A 20,026-nucleotide genomic window follows, 5' to 3' on the forward strand; every position below is an offset into this window, starting at 1 on the left:
TGACTGGCGCGCTGACATTGTTGAGCTTAAGAACATAATCAGGAAACCCACCGCATTTCTTTCGTGACATATAGTGTCTCCTTTTATGGGCCTTGACATTACCCTTTTATTATTGCGTTAATTTGACTAAATCCAAGCTAAACAAAGATGCTGCTTGAAAACCTTCTCATCCAAGATGGTGCTGTTCCATGGCAATGTCTTGTGTGTGGCTCTCTCATTGATGTTGTTTATTTTTGTGTTATGTCTCATTTTTAACGCAAAAAATATGTGAGCGACCATCACATATGATTTTAGATTTTAGATTTAGAGCCTTTGATTAAGCCTTAGTGGAATTGAAAGTACATGGCTTTGCTTCTCAAGCACAGAGAAAACAGGGACATGAATGCAAAAGGAAGCAGGGTAAGAGAAGCAGTGTGTTAACGTGCCTGCCGGCCCCCACCCTCGCATCCTGCTTGCAAATGTGCAACTGCTGGACAGTAAGATTGACAAACTTCACTGTCACATGAACACTCAGCATGACTTAAGAGACTGTTGCATCTTTTGTTTCAGTAAAACTTGGTTGAAGCCCTAGCGCTCCCGATGCTGCTGTACAACTTGCTGGATTCACGTTTTACAGAATGGACCGCACAGCTGATTCTACCGGCAAAGATAAAGGAGGTGAAGTGTGTTTCATGATTAATAACCTTTGGTGCACTGACATAGACATTCTCTCAAAATCTTGCTCATCTAATCTGGAATACCTCACTATTACCACTATTATTGGGCTGATCAACAACAATGATGAGTCTGCACACAGGAGTGAGGTAGATCATCTTACAAGATGGTTGCCTTGACTACAATCTGGCTCTGAATGTCAACAAGACAAAGGAACTCATTGTGGACTTCAGGAGACCCAGAGGCAGTCACACCCCAATCAGCATCAATGGCACAGCAGTGGAAACTGTCAGCTGCTTCAGGTTCCTCAGCCTGCAGATCTCCACTGACCTGGCTTGGAGTCACAACAGTGTAGCCAGTCTGAAAAAGGCACAACAGCGCTTGCACTTTCTGTGGTGCTTAGAGCAATGCGGTTTGGGGAAGTAGTTCTTCATGAACCTTTACCACAACACCATAGAAAGTGTTCTCACTATGTGGTACAGCAATACTACCATGCATGAAAGAGATGCACTACAAAGGGTTGTGGCAACAGCATAGAGGATTATAGGTGGTGATTTACCATCAATCGGTGAGATTAACACCATCTGCTGTCACAATAAAGTCTAACCAATCATTCAGGATCCAACCATCCTGGCCTCAAGGTGTTCTCCCCAGTTCTCACAAACTGTTCTCAGTAAAGTTCAGTAAAGTGCGATGAACACATGGTGAACTAACAGAACTTACCAAACCAGACCTAACTTTCTCATGTTAATTGCATTAATTAGAATATACTGTAATAACTATTATTATATTCTAACAACTTTTTTTAACTTTCTTACATGTTACATCACAGTATATCTGCACATTACAAAGTAGATACAGTATATATACAATATATGTTGAAATCGAAAAAAAAGACATGCATTTCACTAACCACCTGCCTAAATCACTCATAATATCAAGCCCTAGCACCCCTTATTTTATTTCTAATATCTCATTTCAAAGCATTACATTCACAGTTTAATCAGTGCAGCTTTCACATCAACAAGAAACAAAGGAAATAGTAATCATTTTTCTCAAATTACTTTAGATTTAAAATTAAATTGTGGGTCCATCAATATATTCAAAACATCAAAATGTCATGTCATAATATGGGATTCATGTTAATAATGTACAATAATTCATCTAATAATATAACAACGTCACAGGGTGAAGTCACACCTTGCAAAAGAACTTTCGGAAATGAAATGCAGTGAATTTAACTTATTGTGCTGCTTATGGTGTGGGGGGAACTCCATATGCAGGAGGGACAATGTTACAGAGAAAGTCTTGAGTTTGTTTCCTGGGGTGCTATCTGTGTGGAGTTTTCCAGATTTTTGAGTAGGTTTGTTTCAGGTTCTTCAGTTTCCTCCACAGTTGAAAAACATACTGGTAGATTTATTGGCTTTTCGGAAATATGGCCTGCTGTGATATGTGTTTGTGTGTTGTGTGTACCCTGTGATGGATAGGTATCCAGTCAAGAATATGTCCTGCCTTGTTCCGCCCCCTCCCCCGTGACCCTGTATTGGATAAAGCAGTTAGGAAATGGATGGATTAGTGGATCTATGATTGTTAAAACATTTCAATTCAAATACAATATGGAAGATATTTTCTTTACATTTTGTTTAGGTAACAAAAATATTTTCAAATAGTATTGAAGTATGTATGACACGGTAGCATTTCCAATATTGTTTTGGAGGTTTGTTTATAACTATTTAAAGTAGATCAACTTAGTATGTAATGCCAAAAAATAAAACATAATTTCCAGGTTCTTTCCATGTTTATGTATTAAATTAATTTAATTTATGTATTAGATTTTACAGCAATTAATTTATATTTCAGGAAGTTGCTAAGTCTAACCTTTTTAAATAGCTTGAAAGATGAGCTGAAACTTTAAACGTTCTTCGAATTGTCTATTTATTTAAAAAGGATACAATGAGAAACTCGTTACCTCTTTAGTATAAAAAAATTGGTTTAGCTAAGAAGTTTTATGAGTTTTATGAGTTTTATTAAAGCCTTTTTTACGAAAATGAAATTATTTGCATATTATTTTAATCTTGTGGTTATAGTATTATGCTGGAGACAGATTTAATTTTACTGCTAACACAAAAGCTGCTGCTTTTTTCAGTTCTCACTCTGCAGGATGTCTCAGCCTCCACATCCTCAAAGAGGGGAAGGAGGGAAGGGGGATTTAAGGGAAATGCAAATACATTTTTGGGTTGGTTTCATAACATCACCTATCTTAAACATTTATTTTCTTTTAAATGCCACTTTGTTATTTTAGAATATAATTACAAGAATATTATTCATAGTGTCTTCAATGATTAATATTAAAAGCAAATAAAATAACTGGAAGTTTAAACTTAAACTAGTAAAGTAAATGTTTGCTATTTTCTGTTTCAGACGTTTTCCCCTTTTGTGACGTTGTGATGGTTCACTACTGATTGTGAAATAATCCCTGGTTTTACTGAACCTATACCCCTCAAGGTAATACAGTATAATTTTAATCTTTGCTTTAAATTTAAGAGATTTAGTTCCCTTAATCTACCTGTGTATGACAATCCTCTGAGACCAGGGATTAGTTTTGTTGCTCAATTAAAAAAAAATTCTAACACTATAAATATCCTTTCTGTGGTATGGTGATTTAAATTGAACACAATATTTTAAAAAGGATTTTTACTCATTGTAAAACCATTCCTGCATTAAAAATCCAAGTTTCGCTATATATCTAAGCATTCTTTGTACTTTTTACTGCTTCTTCGTGTTGTATTTATGAAGACATAGAATCTATGTTGACATCAAGATCCTTTTCATGCGTGTTAGTTTCAGCATTGCATTGTACATTTTTATGACACCATAACAGCAGCAGAGGAGTACAGATTGAATCTGGAGATTAGAGGCTGGAGTGGCATTGTGTGATGCAGGATGCTGCAAAGGGTTAATGGCTAGATCCCAAGCATGTAAGCTTGTGAGTCTTGAGGTGTTTTCAGAGGACTGAAGGGGAGGCTCAACTGGAGCTCACCAAGGCAGCTGAAGGCTCAGGGAATGCTGAGTCCTGTGAAAGCAAAGTTGGCTTCTAGAGGCAGGCTGAAAAAAGCCACTTGGAGTGTCTGGAAGTGCTTCAAGGTATAGGGAGCAAAGTCTTTGTCAGGATCTGGAATACAAGCTGGCACTTGTAGGCAGGATCACTCAGGAACACTGTGGTCAGACTGATGCAGACTAATGACTAAGAGGGCTCAATGTCAGAGCACTTCCAGAGTGGCATCTTGGGAATAAATAGTATTAGATTAATAGGACATTTGGGTACCTGCCTGGTAAGGAAAGGACTGAGAGGTGCTCCAGTGAACAAGGTACTGTAGACTGTGCTGGCCAATCCAGCACTGTTGCAATCTTTTCAGGGTCCATTTCAAGGTTCGATGAGGAGATTATGTGCCCCAGGAAGGCCACCTCAGTTTTTTCCAACTTCACTTACAGCCAATGTCTCGGATTCAGATGAGATTTCAGGCCACCCTCAGGTTAATTTTAGTGAAAAGTTTAGCTTTACTGATCTTTTCTAAGAGCGATGGAATAAGAGGCACTGTGTACCATTGTCCCATGTAGTCAATGCTGGAGCTTAGAGACCGGGTCTCAGAATAAGCAGTCAAATATAGCAATAAATACTTCAGGGTCATCCACAGCCTCCTCTATTGGATTTGCAATTCTGATCATCTTGGGCCCCTCATTCAGAACCCACAGATTGTTGTATAAGGAATGTTTTGAGTGGTGATTAAATGCTGTATATGAGCAAAGAGACAAAAACCTGTTGTATTTTATTTATAGAAAATCTATGTGACAATTCCACAGTGCAAGGCATACTATTCTCTCTTGTATGAAAATGTTTATGAAGGATAAAAATCTTATTTTAAACATATACTGGTCCTAAACTGGGCCTTAAATATGCGTTTGTCTAACTGGCAATTATTGGTTTAAACACAATTTTTTGAAGTATTAAGTGTGCAGAAGAATACACTAATGAGAAATAACTGTCTTAATTACACACAGCTCCTTAAATTCTGTTACTCTTCCTGCCTACAGTTAACACCTTTTCAGATCCTCCTCCAACACCAGTCAGTTTAAGGGTAGACAGAAAGCACCTTCCTGGTCACAACAACTGCTTTCTGACAAACATTTTCTTACTCAAGTAGAAAATGGACTTCATTCGTTTGGCCTAGTTGGTTATTCTCCCTCTACAGTCACCCTCTAAATAATGCATATGCATTATTATTTTGCTTTATTTTAATAGATGAATAGGTTCTCTTATTTTCATATCTGTTTTAGAGATGTTCTGAGTAGGATCTCTTAATGGTGAGATTACAGCCTGGAGCCTGCAGAAAACAAATTGTTGTCTTTTTGGTGCCATCAGGGAAAAGACACTCCCAGATACCTAGCTGCTCTCTAGGATTCCTTTCTCCTGAGGTGACTCTGCCCCAGTTAGTCAGCCTCCCTATCCTCTACATCCTGCTAAGTCAACGGAACTCCTGCTTATTATTTCCAGTCTCAACACTGCAGGGGCTTGCAGAGACACAGAGCATAAAAAACGTTCCTTTGTTTTATGTAAATCACGTTTTTCATAACATTGAATACTGGCACAGAACTTTACCCTCCCTTATTTGTCTGAAAGCACTCACCAGGCTTTACCACAGTTGGAGGAATATTCTCTATTAGTCACCATTTTCCAAGAGTATTTTTTTGCCTGTGAAGCAGATACTAGATGTGTGGTTATGTTCTGAGGGGTAAAAAAACAATCCAAAAAAATGTCCTTATGCCTAAAGGCACCATACAGTACATGCTGCATGGGGGGTTCAAAAGTCAAGTGGTTCAGAAATGGTAGCAGGAAAGTAATTTGATTCATTTTCAGTATATTCTTCATGAGTCTGATGCTGCAGTGTTATAGGCTGTCAGCTGCAGTTCTCTCTGTATACAGTATGGTGCTCCGTTCAATAGGGCTGTGACCAGGCGGCACAAAGTATGTGGCACAGCAGCCCTCTGCAGGAGCAGCCAGCAAAGCTGAAGATTGCAAGTGAAGTGACAAAACAGCCTTGTTGGAGTAGTGGTGAGAACATGAAAGCTATGAGAAGGAGAAAGACTCCTGAGCCATATATACATTTTAGCTAGCCAGGAACATACATCTATTCTCAATTTTCCCTTAAACCTGGGTGAAAAACATGTGATTAAACTGTTGTACAATTTGTATTTAGTAAATGCTAGTAAAACAAATCTTGAACTAAAGGTTTTTACAAAGTGCAAAACTTCACATTTAAAAAAAGGTTTCCAGATACATCCCAAAATATTTTACTATGGTGAGGTACCATTGACAGATTGGGGGAAAGTATTTTAAAATTTTGATGCATTACAGCCACAAGAGGGATAAAAGTCACATTTAAAAACTGAAATCTAGTTGAGGAAAAATAATTCTGAGAAGTAATCAGTAACAGTCAGTTGTGACTAATTTTAACGTAAAATAAAAATTTATCCTAAAAGCAAATTCTTTTAGAAAATATTCCTTACTCATAACCTATAAGTCACAACTCTGAATTGGTTGAAGCAGTGATGGGTAAAAAATGGATGGATAAACTACAAGAAACTATAGCAGCAACTATTATGTAACATCAGTAACTTCTTACTGCGATTCAGCAGCTCTACAATTTTATCTGTTTAATTAGTTCATTATTAACATTTTGTCTTAGTCATTCCACATGGATTTCCTGGCAACTGTAATGTTCTCTACAGAGGTACTGTTCTTTTTACCTTGATCCTAAAATTCCCAGAAGAAGCTAGCCAAGTGAAATCATAATGTCCATGTCACTTGATCTTAATATATTGCTATACATTATATTTTTAAAATCTGTAAAATTTACAAAGCAAAATAATAAAGCATAATAATGTATTAAAAAATGCTCATTAATTTCCATTCCAAGGACAGAGCAACCCTTAATATAATGTAATGCAAGACCAGTTGTTTTAAAAAATGAGGAGTAACAAGTCAGTGATATTGTTTAATTAGTGAGCAGTTGTAGATTGTGAGTATAACTATCCCACTATACCAGGCTACAGCTGTGATCACAGCTCAGAGTTCCTCTAATTGTCTGTGACAGGATTTGTATACAGGAAAGTGCTTTGCATACCTGTGCTGCCTCACTGCTCTAAACAGAAGCATTAATCACTGCTCTGTTGCATTGCTCAGGAGGATTTAAAGCTGACAGTCCTTCCCTGCTACAGTCACTGAGACACACAGATGACATGGCTTCACTAGGGATGGTCTTCTGCACGCTAGTGCTCTTTGCTCAGGGTAAGAGGTCTTGTTACTCCTTGATTAGAGCTGGTCACTATGGATTCTGATATATGTGTACAGACATTTTAAAAAATATAGTGAACCTAATGTTTCTGTGTGTGTTCTTGATGCTAGCAGACAGGCTGGGAGATTCCTGTTTTCACCCTGATTTCCCTCACTCTGGTCATTTTTTCTCTAGACTCAAGAGGTGACATTGTGGTCACTCAGTCTCCAACATTTCTGTCTGCTCCACTGGGAGGCACAGTGAAAATCAACTGTAAATCTGTGACAGCGATAGATGATGACATGGTCTGGTACCACCAAAGACCTGGACAAGAACCTAAACTTATGATTTATGAAGGTCCCAACCGCTTCACTGGAGTCTCTGACAGGTTCTCAGCATCTGGATATGACTTTGATTTCAATTTAACAATCAGCAACATCCAGGCAGAAGATGCAGGAGATTTCTATTGTCAACAGCATGAAGCAACACCTCTCACACAGTGAAACACAGCTGTACAAAAACCTCCCTAGCTGTACAAAAGCTGCTCTGGCTCAGAAATCAAACCTCAGAAACTATCCTGTGAACAGACAACCAGTAAGTATGTTTAAATAACTTTAAAATAAAAAAGCAAAATGTAAAAACTGTTTCCAGCACATGTTATTGGCATTGCCTGTTTTACTCAATGTTGCTATTTACAGTATATTGATGTACTGTAATAATGTACTGTGTATATTACATTTACATTTCCCAATACATTTATATTTCTACAATACTTTTTGTTTTTGCTAAGATTGCAGTTTTTCTCCCCATTTTTGTTTTACTGGAATGTGCTGTAAATATCACTGTAAAGCTATGATGTGCTTATTCCTAGCTTGTCCTTGTGAAATTCACCCAGAAATTTTGAAAGGGATAACAGAATATAACATAATTGAAAAAGTGGAGGAAAAATATACTTTGTGGAGTCATTACACATGATTTTATATAATCTTATTACATGGTATCTAATTTAAGACTAAATTTATGAAAATACTAAATAAGATTTAATCTTGTACTGAGCCTTGTTTTAAAAATACAATTTGCATGTTGTTCATCTTTAATGCATTTATCAAGTATTAATAAATAATGCACTTATTAATTATAATGTAGGGTGACTCCAAGGTTACAGATGATTTTGGATAAAAATGGAATTTACTAAGCCCCTTATATTTTTTTGCTCTTTCAGTAGATTTTAAATTGTTTAAGTGCAATTTAACACCCCACTCAGCATCAAGGAATCACATGTACAGAATGGATGGATCCAAAAAAATCTCATGAATAAAGGGCAATGTGTGCCATTTAAATGCAGTTCTGGAAGACACATACATTTTTTCAAGTCTCAGTTTCTAAAAGTACTTTTTTATAGAATTAGAAACATGCATTTAAAAAATGTAAAGGTTTATTCCATGCAGAAGAGAGAAGAAAAGAAACACAACATTTCGGCTGTGGAGCCTTCTTCAGGCCACACCTGAAGCATGGAATCAGCATGGAACAAACCCTTATTTGTTCCTTTGCAGCCTATGGATGCTGACGCAGCAACTTACTTGAACTACTTTTAAAAATGTATCTTTATTATAAAAAAGTTGGTGATGATGAACTACTGAAAACCACCTTAACCAAAATTAAATAGATTGCAATATATCCTCAGCTTCACGTAATCCCTTTAAGAAGGCGTAGACCTCGCCTAGACACTTACCTGTTCAGCACCACACCTCCGGCTTTTTCCTATTTTTCTAACTTCCGGCACTTCTCTCACTGTTCAGTATTGTTTTTTTTTCCTTTTTAGAGCGTTCATTGTTTAGTACTTCATTTTCCTGACTGCAGCCTTTTGGTTTCGGCGTTTGTTTTTCTCTATGGCTTTTTGGATATCTTAAGTCCCCTGCTTGGATTCTCGATTACGTCTTTTGGATTTGGGCTCTCAGTTTCGGCGTTTGTGTTTTCCTCCTGATTGGTACTTGAACCCTCGGACTTGGATTTTTCATTACGACTTCTGGATTTCGGTTCCTGGTATCGACGTTTCTGTTTCCCTCCTGTTTTGGCACTTGGACCCCTTGACTAGGATAATCGACTACGTCTTTTACTCTAACATTCATCTATTTTTCGATACTCCGCCCAGGATCACCTTTACTCTATCATATGCGCTCTTAACAGAGCGTAACATAATACTGAGCCGTAAGTATATAAGCAGAGTTAGACTCAATGCATGGACTTCTTCATCAATGGTCTCAAGCTGTCATGCAACTACACGCATTGGCTTTTATAAACGGGGTGGTCTTCACCTTAACCAGAGGGGATCATTAATTCTATCCCAAAATATAGCAGAGAAGCTGCCTGCTTGACTAGTAAGAGTACCACCCAGGCCTCAGCCATGTGATCTTAAATCGCGTGCTGTCTGTACTCCCACCTCTAGTTCACCTCCTGTACCGACCCAGGTTCTCTACTGCACGGCATCCCATCAATCACATAACTATCCAGAATATGAGAGTGAATAGACAGAGTATTGCAACTATCACTAGACCTAGATTATAATTCAGGCGTTCCTTTAGGGGCTTTTGTGTTGACAATTTAATCTCCATTCCACTGGTAAACCTTAATCAGTAAAAACAGGAAACTACCATAAAATGCTCACTGTTAAATGTTTGCTCACTAGGCAGCAAATCAGTTCTGGTTAATGATAGGGTGCTTGACACCAACTCTGACCTGTGCCTAGTAACAGAAACCTGGCTTAGACCCACTGACACTATTCCTTTAGTTGAAGCCTCACCTAATGGCTATACTTTTTTACAGCAAGCTTGTTGCTCAGGGCATGGAGGTGGCCTAGCAGCCATCTTCAGTGAGTCTGTAAGAATTTAATTAAAAACTATTAATAACTTTCACCCATTTTAAGCAATGTCTCTTAAAATGACACCCAAATCATCTACATACATTATTTTAGTGTACAGACCCCAGGACCATATGCATTGTTTCTTCCTGAATTTGGTGAACTGCTCTCTGATTTAGTGATTAATTTAGACAAAGTTGTGATATTAGATTACTTTAACATACATATGGACATACAGACAGACACCTTCAGTGAAATTTTCTTGTCTCTCCTTGACTCTGTAGGTTGTAGTCGGCATATAACAGGACCAGCACACATATGCGAGCATACATTAGACTTAATTATCACTCATAGAGCTAATATTCATCATGTACTGGTCCATCCCATCAATAACTCTTTTTCTGACCACTCTTTAATTACTTTTGAGATTCGACTGCCCTTGATAGCTGCCAAGGAGAAGACTATTACAACATGACACATCAATGGGGGTACTTCATTAAACTTCATGAACACGATGAACAATGCTAGCTTCATCTCCAGTAATAATGTTCATGAAATCACACATAACTATAATACAGGGTCAGACAGGCCCTTGATGAAATTGCCCCATTAAAGACTAAGGTAGTCAAAACCACTAGACACTCTCTATGGTTAAATGATCACACACGATGCCTTAAACACAAGTGCTGCAAATGAGAGCGCAAATGGAGGTCTACTGGTCTACAAGTATTAAAGTCAGCATGGACTGATAGCCTGCAACAATGTAAGAAAGCCCTATGTAGAGCTCGTTCAGCTTACTACTCTGAACTTAAAGAAAGCAATAAAAATAACCCTCACTACCTATTTAAGACAATAGCCAATCTTACAAATAAGATCAATTCTATAGCACCATCTAACTTTAGTAGTGATGATTTCATTAACTTCTTTAACGATAAAATTAACATCATCAGACCAAACACAATCAAATAAGCTGCAAAGAAGTCTGGTACAGAAACAATATGAGCACCTCTTTAGTGTTTTTCAATTAGTTCATGAAAGGGAACTCAAGAAATTAATTATTAGGACTAAGTCAACCATCTGTCCGCTAGATCCCATCCCTACTCAGCTAGTCAAAGATTCCCTCGAAGTACTGGCAGGATCTATAATTATTATGATGAACACGTCCCTTGCATCAGGCGTTGTACCTGATCCTTAAGAAGCCAAATGTGGTTCCACTAGTTCTTAACAACTACAGGCCTGTCTCAAACGTCCCATTTCTATCTAAAATTCTTGAGAGAATAGTTGTGGCCCAACTTCAATCGTATTTGGACTCAAATAATATACTTGAGAAATTCCAGTCTGGTTTCCGCCCAGGCCACAGCACTGAAACTGCATTAACAAGAGTCTAAAAAATGATTTTCTGTTAGCTATTGATGTGGAGAATGCAACAGTGCTTGTGCTTCTAGATCTTAGTGATGCCTTCGACACAGTTTTGTTACACACGCTTGAGCTTGAGGTTGGCTTATGTGGAACCGTACTTAAGTGGTTAACTTCATATTTAACTAATCTTTTTCATTATGTTCAAATATCTAATAATTGTACTGCCTCGTCAATGTCACCAGTTCAATTTGGGGTACCACAGGGATCAGTGCCAGGACCAATATTGCTATTTCTCTCTCTCTACATACTGCCACTAGGTAGGATAATACGAAAACATATTGACATGAATTTTTCAATTCAAGAGCTTCCATACAATGGATGAGCTGGCTAAAGCAAACGAGCTGAATGACTTTTGAGGTTTGAGACACAGGACTTCTCTGGTGCATGTGACAGTATGTTAGATACTTTTACAGCTGACAGTAGTGCTGGTAGGCTTGTAATAAGTCCATAGATGACCAAACAATCTTTCAGGCACATATCTGCAAAAAATGCAACAGGCACTGATGGCATCACTGCCTCTCTTTTAAAAAACTGTACAGAGAAATTAACACCAGCATGGTGTTCTATCTTTCAGAAGTCAGTTGACTCTCACTCTGCTCCAGTGCTGTGGAAAAAAGAACTCATCGTGCCAATACCCAAAAAGCCCTGTCCCTCAGATAACAATGACTACAGGCCGGTAGTACTGATGTCTGTTGTGATGAAATGCTTTGAGAGGATTATGGTATCCGTGCTGTGCTCAGAAGTGAACACTGTACTGGATCCACATCAGTTTACATATAAACACTGGCGGGGCACCGATGATGCAATTAACAGCATCTTATTCTAAAACGCCTAGAGGACCCCAATGCCTATGCTCGGATGCTGTTTGTGGACTTCAGCTCTGCATTTAATACGCTGCACCCCCATCTATTGATTAGTAAGCTGAAGCAAATGTCTGTTAACCATAACATTATAAAATGGTACCATTCATTTTTAACAAACCGCACACAGTATGTCAGGGTCAACAAAACTCTTTCTGAGTCACAATCTATTAGCACAGGTGCCCCTCAGGGCTGTGTGAGCTCTCCAGTTCTGTTCATACTTTATACAAATGATTGTACAAGCAGTAGTCAAAGCAACTTCATTTTCAAATTCTCAGATGATACAGCTGTTCTTGGCTTAATGCATAGAGGTAGCAGCTCATCTGTGTACATGTCAGAAATTCAAAGATTTGTGCAATGGTGTGACAACAACAGCCTAATTTTGAATGCTAATAAAACAAAATAAATAGTTTTTGATCCCAGAACAGTTGGTGATTACTCACAGGTAGTAATCCACAACAAACTTATCACTCAGGTTGACTTATATAAATACTCAGGTGTACACATACAGTAGACTGTAACCTGTGCTGGTCTACTCATGTTGAGAGTGTTTGCTCCAAAGTTCAGCAGCACTTATATTTCCTGTGAAGACTAAGAGTGTTTGGGGTTCGACAGGAAGTAATGCTACTCTTCTACCGTGCTGTAATCGAGAGCATTATCAGGTATGGTATTTCAGTGTGGTTTGGTAATCTATCAGTTCATATTAAATCGCAAATTACCCGCCTCACCCAGACAGCTTTGAAAGTCATAGGAGTGAAACAGAACCCTTCCCTGCAGACAATCTGAAAAATCCCTAATCAAACAGGCAGGAAACATTATATCAGATCCTTCCCACATCCTCAACTCTGAATATAAACTTCTTCCTTCTGGCAAATGTTTTAGGGTTCCCAAATGTAAGTCAATCAGATACAAACATTCCTGTGTTCTACTCTCCATTAAAACTGTCAACGCAAATGTCAAGGATAAACACAATTTTGACTCTTACAACCCACTTGAGTGCAATATGTTTTTGTGATGTGTTATAAATGTTACGTTATGTGCTATACTGTACATGTGCAATAGAATGATGTGCAATATTTTCAATAATTTTTTTGTAATAGTATAATGTGCAATGTTTTTCTTCTCTCTTTTTTTTGCATTCTATTCTATTTAAATGTACAGGAGTGCTGGGTGTCCAAAAAAATGCCCTCAAGGGACAATGAAATATTACTTATATTAACTTTCATTCATATGCTGATAACACTCAAATATAAATTTCTTTTACACCTAGTGAGAATTCTTTTTATCACTTTATTATCACTTCAGTTAATTGCATTCATGAAGTAAAGACTTGGATGTGTGAAAATTTTTTGTTACTTAACTATGATTAAACTGAGGTTCTGTTGTTTGGAGGCAACAATACTGATAGGTCTACTATAACTTCAGCACTTAACTCAGAGGATTTAAAAATTTGCCTCAAAGACTCAGCATGTAACCTAGGCGTCATATTAGACACAAGGCTCTCATTTAACTCTCATGTTAAAACAGTATCGAAAACATGCTTCCTACAGTTAAGAAATATTGCAAAACTAATGCAATTTTTCTCCACTCAAGACACAGAGAAATTAATACATGCTCTTGTATACAGCAGGTTAGACTACTGCAATGCCCTACTATCAGGGAGCACCTATCACTCTTTCAACACCTTACAGCAAATTCAGAATGCAGCAACTAGAGTTGTTACAAGAGCAGAAAGTACGACCATATAACCCCCATACTTAGCTCTCTTCATTGGCTTCCTGTCAGGTACAAGGCAGACTTCAAAATCCTTTTACTTACTTAGAAGGCTCTCGGAGGTCTGGCACCTGTCTATCTAATGGAACTTATTAATGTACACCATCCAGGTTGCCTGCTTAGATCACAGAATGCAGGTCTTCTTATTCCACGCATTAATAAAAAAACAGATGGTGGTAAAGCCTTTAGTTACAGGGCCCCTAGCTTATGGAACAGTCTCCTACCCCGTATTTGCGATGCCGAGTCAATTTCAGTATTCAAATCCAGATGAAAACCTATTACTTCAGACTAGCTTACTCACACCTTACATCATAGCCAATTAACAGCATCTTATTCTAAAACGCCTAGAGGACCCCAATGCCTATGCTCGGATGCTGTTTGTGGACTTCAGCTCTGCATTTAATACGCTGCACCCCCATCTATTGATTAGTAAGCTGAAGCAAATGTCTGTTAACCATAACATTATAAAATGGTACCATTCATTTTTAACAAACCGCACACAGTATGTCAGGGTCAACAAAACTCTTTCTGAGTCACAATCTATTAGCACAGGTGCCCCTCAGGGCTGTGTGAGCTCTCCAGTTCTGTTCATACTTTATACAAATGATTGTACAAGCAGTAGTCAAAGCAACTTCATTTTCAAATTCTCAGATGATACAGCTGTTCTTGGCTTAATGCATAGAGGTAGCAGCTCATCTGTGTACATGTCAGAAATTCAAAGATTTGTGCAATGGTGTGACAACAACAGCCTAATTTTGAATGCTAATAAAACAAAATAAATAGTTTTTGATCCCAGAACAGTTGGTGATTACTCACAGGTAGTAATCCACAACAAACTTATCACTCAGGTTGACTTATATAAATACTCAGGTGTACACATACAGTAGACTGTAACCTGTGCTGGTCTACTCATGTTGAGAGTGTTTGCTCCAAAGTTCAGCAGCACTTATATTTCCTGTGAAGACTAAGAGTGTTTGGGGTTCGACAGGAAGTAATGCTACTCTTCTACCGTGCTGTAATCGAGAGCATTATCAGGTATGGTATTTCAGTGTGGTTTGGTAATCTATCAGTTCATATTAAATCGCAAATTACCCGCCTCACCCAGACAGCTTTGAAAGTCATAGGAGTGAAACAGAACCCTTCCCTGCAGACAATCTGAAAAATCCCTAATCAAACAGGCAGGAAACATTATATCAGATCCTTCCCACATCCTCAACTCTGAATATAAACTTCTTCCTTCTGGCAAATGTTTTAGGGTTCCCAAATGTAAGTCAATCAGATACAAACATTCCTGTGTTCTACTCTCCATTAAAACTGTCAACGCAAATGTCAAGGATAAACACAATTTTGACTCTTACAACCCACTTGAGTGCAATATGTTTTTGTGATGTGTTATAAATGTTACGTTATGTGCTATACTGTACATGTGCAATAGAATGATGTGCAATATTTTCAATAATTTTTTTGTAATAGTATAATGTGCAATGTTTTTCTTCTCTCTTTTTTTTTGCATTCTATTCTATTTAAATGTACAGGAGTGCTGGGTGTCCAAAAAAATGCCCTCAAGGGACAATGAAATATTACTTATATTAACTTTCATTCATATGCTGATAACACTCAAATATAAATTTCTTTTACACCTAGTGAGAATTCTTTTTATCACTTTATTATCACTTCAGTTAATTGCATTCATGAAGTAAAGACTTGGATGTGTGAAAATTTTTTGTTACTTAACTATGATTAAACTGAGGTTCTGTTGTTTGGAGGCAACAATACTGATAGGTCTACTATAACTTCAGCACTTAACTCAGAGGATTTAAAAATTTGCCTCAAAGACTCAGCATGTAACCTAGGCGTCATATTAGACACAAGGCTCTCATTTAACTCTCATGTTAAAACAGTATCGAAAACATGCTTCCTACAGTTAAGAAATATTGCAAAACTAATGCAATTTTTCTCCACTCAAGACACAGAGAAATTAATACATGCTCTTGTATACAGCAGGTTAGACTACTGCAATGCCCTACTATCAGGGAGCACCTATCACTCTTTCAACACCTTACAGCAAATTCAGAATGCAGCAACTAGAGTTGTTACAAGAGCAGAAAGTACGACCATATAACCCCCATACTTAGCTCTCTTCATTGGCTTCCTGTCAGGTACAAGGCAGACTTCAAAATCCTTTTACTTACTTAGAAGGCTCTCGGAGGTCTGGCACCTGTCTATCTAATGGAACTTATTAATGTACACCATCCAGGTCGCCTGCTTAGATCACAGAATGCAGGTCTTCTTATTCCACGCATTAATAAAAAAACAGATGGTGGTAAAGCCTTTAGTTACAGGGCCCCTAGCTTATGGAACAGTCTCCTACCCCGTATTTGCGATGCCGAGTCAATTTCAGTATTCAAATCCAGATGAAAACCTATTACTTCAGACTAGCTTACTCACACCTTACATCATAGCCTGGTGCAACTATGGCCGCTAGCGCTGCTGTACATGCCATTGTGTGTCTCTATGTTGGCCCATCAGGTAGATACATCTGTTCTGACCAAACTATCCTATTCTCCTTCTCACATGTCCAGATGGCGCCCGGGCTGGGCACCACCTGAGTTGGATGCTGCATCGCCGCCATAGATCCAAGAGGGACATCGTGGATATAGCTATCGTGTAGGAGGATTTTGCTGGTCTACAGAGATCTGCATGGAGTACTGACATACAGAAGACATGGTGGATGGGTGGATTAATACCCCCATTCATTTATTTCTTTTTTAAAAAGTTTATAATGTTAGCATGTCCAAAGGGGTTGGGCAGCCAGTTGACCTTGGACCCCTAGAGTTTTTTTTGTCCTGACTAAGAGGTTTTTGGTTCCCCTCCTCTGTTGTCTTCTGGTCTTTTCTGTTCTGTATTCACAACATGTATGGTCACTTGCATTGTTAAGCGCCTTGGGGCAACCTTGTTGTGAAAGGTGCTAAATAAAAATAAATTGAATTGAATTACGCCAATTATCAGGACAGTTGTGAGACTTACAATTGGCTTAAACCCCACAGGACCGTTCCACCCCTCCCGCTCCTCCACTGCCCTCCCCCCATTCCTACACCAAGCCCTTCCTCTTCACCTATTCCTCCTGTCACCCTGGAAAGATTTGATGGAGACTTATCTAAATGCCATGGTTTTTGGCACAATGTACTTTGTTTTTTCAACTCCACTCGGACAGCCTTCAAGAAAGGGTCGCCTATATGGTTTCTTTGCTTACCAGTTGGGCATTGGATTGGGCTACCTCCTTAATTGAGCAAGATACACCCATGGTTCATGACTTTGACCTTTTTCAAGAATACCTTAGAACTGTCTTCGATCGACCTGATCCCAGCCTAGTTTCGCATTCTAGCAGCAGAGACATGTTAGAATTGGGAAGCTCTTATTTTTCAATATCGACAAGGCTTATCAGAGGAATTAAAAGATCATTTAACTGTCTTGCCTCCTACTAGTAAAACCGTCGAGGAGGGAATCACTCAGATCATCAACTTGGATAACAGGTTTCGCGAAAGGCGACTGGAAATATCATGGTCATGGAATTTCACACCATCACAGACTTTTTCGGCTCCTTATGTGTCCCCTCAACAACCGATAGAAATAGCCTATTCTAGACTCACTCCAGAGGAGAAGACCAGACATCATTTGGAGGGTCGTTGCCTCTATTGCGGTCAAATTTCTGGTCTTCCTGTCAAACCTCAGAGAAGGCAACATTCCCAGCCTACCTCACAATCAGGGGTGAGTATATCTCCATTCATTACCAATACTCCAACTACACCCTATCTTCCGGCCACTCTCTCCTGGAATTATAATCATCTGCCCCTCTCTGCCTTTATAGACTCTGGAGCATCCGGGAAATTCGTCCTTCGTCCTGGAATATCCCTCTACTCCCAGTTAATCCACTTCTGGGTCCAGACTATTGACGGCTCTTCCATTTCTTCAGGCCCAATTTCCTGGCAGACCACCCCACTCATTCTGCAGTATCTTGAACATATACAGTTTTTTTCTTCTGGAGTCCCCTTCACACCCCCTCCTTTTGGGGTACCCTTGGTTACATCAGCATGATTCCCACATATCTTTGTCACATAATGAACTATTATCTTGAGGTTATAATTGTCTTTCTCATTGCTGCCGTCTGCTTTTAAAGCTAGGCTTCACAGACCTCTCTAATCTGAAGTGTCTAGAGTTCCACATCATTAGTGTTCTTTTGGAAGCTTTCAATAAACAAAAATCCCTAACCCTACCCTCCCCCCCATCATCCTTATGACTGTCCTATTGACCTCCTTCCCAACACTCTTCCTCCAAAGGGGAAAATCTACCCACTGTCAAATACAGAATCACGTGCATTGAGTATAACCAGGAATCACTCCAAGCTGGCATTATTCGCCCTCTAGCTTGTTTTTTGTTGAAAAAAAGGATGGAGATTACCGCGATCTTAATGAAATTACCATTAAGAATCGATATCCATTACCCTTAATTACTGCTGCTCTAGAATCTATACACGGTGCCACCATCTTCACTAAATTAGATTTACGTGAAGCATACAATCTCATTTGTATCAGGGAGGGTGACGAATGGAAAACCGCCTTCATCACAACCCATGGACACTGCGAATATTTGGTTATGCCTTTTGGCCTGGCTAATGCTCCCGCAGTTTTTCAGAATTTTAAGAACAATGTTTTCCGTGATGTCATACAAAGATTTGTGTCAATTTATTTAAATGATGATTTTAATTTTTTCCAACAGCTTTCAAGATCACTTCGTTCATGGCCGAGACGTCCTTTCCCATCTTATCAAGAACAGATTAAATGTTAAACTGGAAAAATGTATTTTTCATGTATCCACGATTCCCTTCCTAGGATATGTTCTTTCTCCTCAGAGAATCGAAAAGGATCCGAGCAAGATAATCGACTACGTCTTTTGGATTACGGCTGCTGGTATATACTCTAACTTTAATCTATTTTCTCTGCCCAGGATCCCCTTTATTCTGTAATACACGCTCTTAACAGAGGAAGCCAGTGCAAGGACTCCAGGATAGGAGTAATGTGATTACTTGCTCTAGACCTGGTCAGGATTCTGACTGCCAAATTCTGGACATACTGGAGTATGTTCAATGTGGATTCAGCGAGTAGAGCATTTCGGTAGTCAATTCAGGAGAAGACAAATGTGTTGATTGGCTTTTCAGCAACCATTTGTGATAATATAGGATGTAGTCTGGTGATATTTCTGAGGTGAAAGAATTATGTTTTGAAAATATGTTGCACATGTGGGTCGATTGTCAAGCCTGACTCAAATATCACACCAAAGTTTTTAAGTTTAGACTGAAGTTCTAGTACTGTAGCATCTGTAGTTCTGTAGGGTTACAGCATTGGCTTTACAAAGTTGATTGGGGGTGCCAATAAGTACGACTTTAAACTTTGCCATCTTTACTGTAGCCAGAACCAAGTGCACACTTTTTTATATGCTACATGATTAACTCTATAGACTGTATAACAGTATTCGTTGTGCCTCATAAATTTAAATTCCAAAATTAAGGAACCCCAATTAGGCTACAATTATTAGGATGTTAGCCATGGATATTGAGTATCTGGTTAATTCTGTATAACAGGCTTTTCTCAGTATCCCCACAGGTGTCATTCCAGGAATCCATCGATTATCTAAGTGCATGAACCAATACAAGATTAGACTATTCTGGCGTGCAATGGGCACATGGCAGGATACACCCTGGATTGGATGCTAGTCGCAGGACGTACACACTCATGCCAAGGCCAGTTTTTTCAGAGGTCAATTAACCTATCAATACAGTACGTTTTTGAACTGTGGGAGGAAACTAGAGTACCCAGAGAACATATTAACTCCATGAAGATAACATCCCAAGAACTGAATCCAGGGCTCCAGGGCTGTGAGGCAACAGTAATAACTACTGTGTCATTGTGCCACCCTTCATTCCAGGAAGCTTTTAAACAAAACAACCAGCAGGAAACATATCAACTTAGAACACATACTGTATATTGCATTATGCCAGCATACAGTAAAGTCATGTCTATATAAAGAAACTCGGTACATGATACAACAACCATTTCTAATATAAAAGAAAAATA

At 38.6% G+C, this 20,026-nt stretch overlaps 1 long non-coding RNA gene across 1 annotated transcript; it reads left to right on the forward strand.

Moving 5' to 3' along the window:
- The first annotated feature begins 7,262 nt into the window (after positions 1 to 7,262).
- On the forward strand, positions 7,263 to 16,883 carry LOC148814448 (uncharacterized). The gene is made up of 2 exons (XR_016086136.1): positions 7,263 to 7,580; positions 16,478 to 16,883. It is a non-coding gene; the product is annotated as an uncharacterized LOC148814448 (long non-coding RNA).
- Positions 16,884 to 20,026: the final 3,143 nt, after the last annotated feature.

The sequence above is a fragment of the Atractosteus spatula genome, chromosome 27 (assembly GCF_055471065.1).
Source record: "Atractosteus spatula isolate fAtrSpa1 chromosome 27, fAtrSpa1.hap1, whole genome shotgun sequence".
Lineage (NCBI taxonomy): Eukaryota > Metazoa > Chordata > Actinopteri > Semionotiformes > Lepisosteidae > Atractosteus > Atractosteus spatula.